A 5795-nucleotide genomic window follows, 5' to 3' on the forward strand; every position below is an offset into this window, starting at 1 on the left:
AAAAAAAAAAAAAAAAAAAAAAAAAAAAAAAAACCAGAGAGAGGATGAAGAAATTGCTCTAAACTGATCATTTTCCAGAGAATGGCTGCAGCAAAATCACAAGAAGAGTTTTTAGGACCAAATTCCTATCCTATACTGCAGATCATTTCAGTTCAGTGGAGAGTTATCAGAATCCGTATCCCCCTACATCCTTTCTCTTAATCCCAGACATAAATGAGTATATAAGGAGGATGCTACAAATAAATGGAGAGCTATAGTCCATTTGGAATATAATGGCGATCCATAGTCCATTTCCCAGGTTAATAACCTTGAACCATCTGCACACTGTAGAAAACTCTCCATTCCCCCTCTCTTGGTTCCTCTCATGTTATTATTAAAGCATCGTACAAATGGCTCAGTCAAATTGTGTAACCCAAAACTGCGGGTAGAAGAGAAAATTCTGGTCTGTAAGATATGAGGGAAGACATTGGGAGGGCATTTGAATTTCCTGAAAAATTTATGTCAACCCTTCCAATTTCCCTCTCCTCCTTTCCCCTTGTCTCTTCTCCCTTCTTACTTCCTTGAATACAGATGTGCTGACTGGAGCTGCAGCAGCCCTCATGTAACCATGAGGAAAAAGGCAAGAAAACTGCAGACACACAGCCTTAACATAATAGAGCCACTGAACTAAAGCTGGCAATCACTACCTCTCAAACTCTTGTTATGTGAAAAATAAATAGATCTCCATTTGCTTAAGTCCCTGTGTTTGGGTGTCCCATTTTATTAAATTGGATGGAACCCAAACAGATATACATGACGTTTCTTTCCCTGTAAATGGTTTTGGAGCAGATGTTCTCCTTTACAGCTCCATGGGACCGGCTTCCACTCTGACACAGGCTCCTAATTACACCAGGTCTCAGAGCATGACAGCAGCTACCTCTCAGTACCTCCCAGGCTCCTTGGATCCTCACCGTCTACAAACATTTGTGACTTAAAGAACTGTAAACTCACCAGCCGATAACCTAGGTCTATTCAAGTTAGATTAGAAACAAAGCAGTCAAAACAGTATCAGGAGCCTACTAGATAAGCGTTCTTTAGAGTAAAACAAGTATCATCAACTTATCAATAGAAAAGAGAAAAAAGCAAAGAAGAGAGAATGATAAAGAGTAACAGAAATAACTATCAAACCTCTATGTCTTCATAATTAATAGGTAGCTGAATATAATCACGCTCTTTACAAAGTTGATGGGAAGAGTTCAACAGAGACAGCATTTGAACATATACCTTCATAACTGCTTTCGGTTATTTCTTTACTACATGAGTGCCCCTAGGAGCACTAGCACTTCCTTCCACCTCTTCTCTCTCCCTTGCCTCCTCCGGGAAGAGTATATAGAATACACTCTAGAATCCTAGAATGCTCCAGAATACTCTAGAATATAATATAAAATCCCAGAGCCTGAGTTGGGAAGAACTTTAGTGGTCTTTTAATCCAGACTTTAAGAATCCCCTATAAGCCCCTCTTGACATGTGGTCACTCTGCCTTTGTTTGAAAACTCCTGCCTATTGCTCTCATGGCAGCCAAATTCCACTGTTACACAGCTTTCCTTCCTGGAAAAAATTTTCTTGAGTCAAAGTCTCAAGGAGGCTGTTTCTTATAACTGTCTCCAACCTCCCTTAACAGCCACTCTACTGACATGGAATAAGCCTAACCCCTTTGTTGTGTGACAGGTCTTCACAGGAGCTTTGAAAATCATTGCTTGATGTCCCTTTTCCCCTTCAATTCTATAATGTGTCAATATACAGCTGAAATATAGATTTAGGAATGTACCATATAGTATGAGCAAGGTACAATTAGAGTACTGTGTGCAAGTTCACCCCATGCACGCTTCTGTCTGAGGTATATCACCTTTGTAAAATCACGCGCTTGATTTGTTTGAAACAGAGGAACAAATTTTTTCTACAGATAAATCTATTCGTACTTAACATACTAATTAAAAATCATTACGAATACATGAGTCTATACACTTGATAAAATTTCATGGAATTACACACACACACAAATGAGTGAATATTAAAACTGGTGAAACATAAGGCATATAAAGTATACAAATGTCAATTTTCTTCTTTCAATATGTACTATAGTTATGTAGGATGTTACCATTGGAAAAATCTAGATAAAAATGTAGATGGGACCTCTCTGTATTCTTTTTGAAAATTTCTGTAAGTCTATAATTATTTCAAAATTTAGAGTGAAAAAAAATGTTGACAGGGAGAGGATTCAAGACGGCGGAAGAGTAAGACGCGGAGATCACCCTCCTCCCCACAAATACATCAGAAATACATCTACACATGGAACAACTCCTACAGAACACCTACTGAACGCTGGCAGAAGACCTCAGACCTCCCAAAAGGCAAGAAAGTCCCCACGTACCTGGGTAGGGGCAAAAGAAAAAAGGAAAAACCGAGACAAAAGAACAGGGACGGGACCTGCACCAGTGGGAGGGAGCCGTGAAGGAGGAAAGGTCTCCACACACTAGGAGCCCCTTCGCGGGCAGAGACTGCGGGAGGCGGAGCGGGGAGCTTCGGAGCCGCGGAGGACAGCACAGCACCAGGGGTGCGGAGGGCAAAGCGGAGAGATTCCCGCACAGAGGACCGGTGCCGACCGGCACTCACCAGTCCGAGAGGCTTGTCTGCTCACCCGCCGGGGCGGGCGGGGCTGCGAGCTGAGGCTCGGGCTTCCGTCTGAGCGCCGGGAAAGGACTGGGATTGGCGGCGTGAACACAGCTTGAAGGGCCTAGTGTGCCACAGCTAGCCGGGAGGGAGTCGGGGAGAAAGTCTGGAGCTGCCGAAGAGACAAGAGACTTCTCCTTCCCTCTTTGTTTCCTGGTGCGCGAGGAGACGGGATTAAGAGCGCTGCTTAAAGGGGCTCCAGAGACGGGCGCGAGCCGCGGCTATCAGCGCGGACCGCAGAGACGGGCATGAGACGCTAAGGCTGCTGTTGCCGCCACCAAGAAGCCTGTGTGAGGGCACAGTCACTATCCACCCCTCCCTTCCGGGGAGCCTGTGCAGCCCGCCACTGCCAGGGTCCCGGGATCCAGGGACAACTTCCCCGGGAGAACGCACGGCGCCTCAGGCTGGTGCAACCTCACGCCGGCCTCTGCCGCTGCAGGCTCGCCCCGCCTCCGTACCCTTCCCTCCCCCCCAGCCTGAATGAGCCAGAGCCCGCGAATCAGCGGCTCCTTTAACCCCGTCCTGTCTGAGCGAAGAACAGACGCCCTCAGGCGACCTACACGCAGAGGCGGGGCCAAATCCAAAGCTGAACCCCGGGAGCTGTGCGAACAAAGAAGAGAAAGGGAAATTTCTCCCAGCAGCCTCGGGAGCAGCGGATTAAATCTCCACAATCAACTTGATGTACCCTGCATCTGTGGAATACATGAATAGACAACAAGTCATCCCAAATTGAGGAGGTGGACTTGGGGAGCAACGATATATATGTATATATTTTATCCCATTTTCCCCTTTAGTGAGTGTGTATGTGTATGCTTCTCTGTGTGATTTTGTCTATACAGCTTTGCTGTTACCATTTTTCCTAGGGTTCTCTCTGTCCGTTATTATTTTTTTTTTTAGCATAATTTTTAGAGCTTGTTATCATTGGTGGACTTGTTTGGTTTGGTTGCTCTCTTCTTTCTTTCTTTTTATTACTTTTTAAATTTTTTAATAATTATTTTTTATTTTCTATTTTAATAACTTTATTTTATTTTATTTTATCTTTTTTTTCTTTCTTTCCTTTTTTCTCCCTTTTATTCTGAGCCGTGTGGATAACAGGCTCTTGGTGCTCCAGCCAGGTGTCAGGGCTGTGCCTCTGAGGTGGGAGAGCCAAGTTCAGGACACTGGTCCACCAGAGACCTCCCAGCTCCGGGTAATATCAAACAGTGAAAATCTCCCAAAGATCTCCATCTCAACGCCAAGACCCAGCTCCACTTAACGACCAGCAAGCTACAGTGCTGGACACCCTATGCCAAACAACTAGCAAGACAGGAACACAACCCCACCCATTAGGAGAGAGGCTGCCTAAAATCATAATAAGGTCACAGACACCCAAAAACACACCACCAGATGTGGACCTGCCCACTAGAAAGACAAGATCCAGCCTCATCCACCAGAACACAGGCACTACTCCCCTCTACCAGGAAGCCTACACAACATGCTGAACCAACCTTAGCCACTGGGGACAGACACCAAAATCAACGGGAACTATGAACCTGCAGCCTGCGAAAGGAGACCCCAAACACAGTAAGTTAAGCAAAATTAGAAGACAGAAAAACACACAGCATATGAACAGCAACGTAAAAACTCACCAGACCTAACAAATGAAGACACAATAGGCAGTCTACCTGAAAAAGAATTGAGAATAATGGTAGTAAAGATGATCCAAAATCATGGAAGAAGAATGGAGAAAATACAAAAAACGTTTAACAAGGACCTAGAAGAACTAAAGAGCAAACAAACAATGATGAACAACACAATAAGTGAAATGAAAAATTCTCTAGAAGGGATCAATAGCAGAATAACTGAGGCAGAAGAACAGATAACTGACCTGGAAGATGAAATTCTGGAAATAACTACTGCAGAGCAGAATAAAGAAAAAAGAATGAAAAGAATTGAGGACAGTCTTAGAGACTTCTGGGACAACATTAAATGCTTCAATATTTGAATTACAGGGGTCCCAGAAGAAGAAGAGGAAAAGAAAGAGACTGAGAAAATATTTGAAGAAATTATAGTTGAAAACTTTGCTAATATAGTAAAGGAAATAATCAAGTCCAGGAAGTACAGAGAGTGTCATACAGGATAAATCAGAGGAGAAACACGCCAAGACACATATTAATCAAACTATCAAAAATTAAATCCAAAGAAAAAATATTAAAAGCAGCAAGGGAAAAATAACATACAAGGGAATCCCCGTAAGGTTAACAGCTGATCTTTCAGCAGAAACTCTGCAACCCAGAAGGGAGTGGCAGGACATACTAAAAGTGATGAAGGGGAAAAACCTACAACCAATATTACTCTACCCAGCAAGGATCTCATTCAGATTTGATGGAGAAATTAAATCTTTACAGACAAGCAAAAGCTAAGAGAATTCAGCACCACCAAACCAGCTTTACAACAAATGCAAAAGGAACTTTTTGAGGCAGGAAACACAAGAGAAGGAAAAGACCTACAATAACAAACCCCCCAAAATTAAGAAAATGGTAATAGGAACATACATATCAATAATTACCTTAAATGTAAATGGATCAAATGCTCCAACCAATAGACACAGACTGGTTGAATGGATACAAAAACAAGACCAATATATATGTTGTCTATAAGAAACCCACTTGAGACCTAGGGACACATACAGATTGAAAGTGAGGGGATGGAAAAAGATATTCCATGCAAATGGAAACCAAAAGAAAGCTGGAGTAGCAATTCACGTATCAGACAAAATAGACTTTAAAACAAAGACTATTACAAGAGACAAAGAGGGACACTATATACTGATCAAGGGATCAATCCAAGAAGAAGATATAGGAATTGTAAATATTTATGCACCCAACATAGGAGCACCTCAATACATAAGGCAAATACTAACAGCCATAAAAGGGGAAATCAACAGTAACACAATCATAGTAGGGGACTTTAACACCCTGCTTTCACCAATGGACAGATCATCCAAAATGAAAATAAATAAGGACACACAAGCTTTAAATGATACATTAAACAAGATGGACTTAATTAATATTTTTAGGACATTCCATACAAAAACAATACGCTTT

Source organism: Lipotes vexillifer, unplaced genomic scaffold (assembly GCF_000442215.2).
Source record: "Lipotes vexillifer unplaced genomic scaffold, Lipotes_vexillifer_v1.1 scaffold36, whole genome shotgun sequence".
Classification (NCBI taxonomy): Eukaryota; Metazoa; Chordata; class Mammalia; order Artiodactyla; family Lipotidae; genus Lipotes; species Lipotes vexillifer.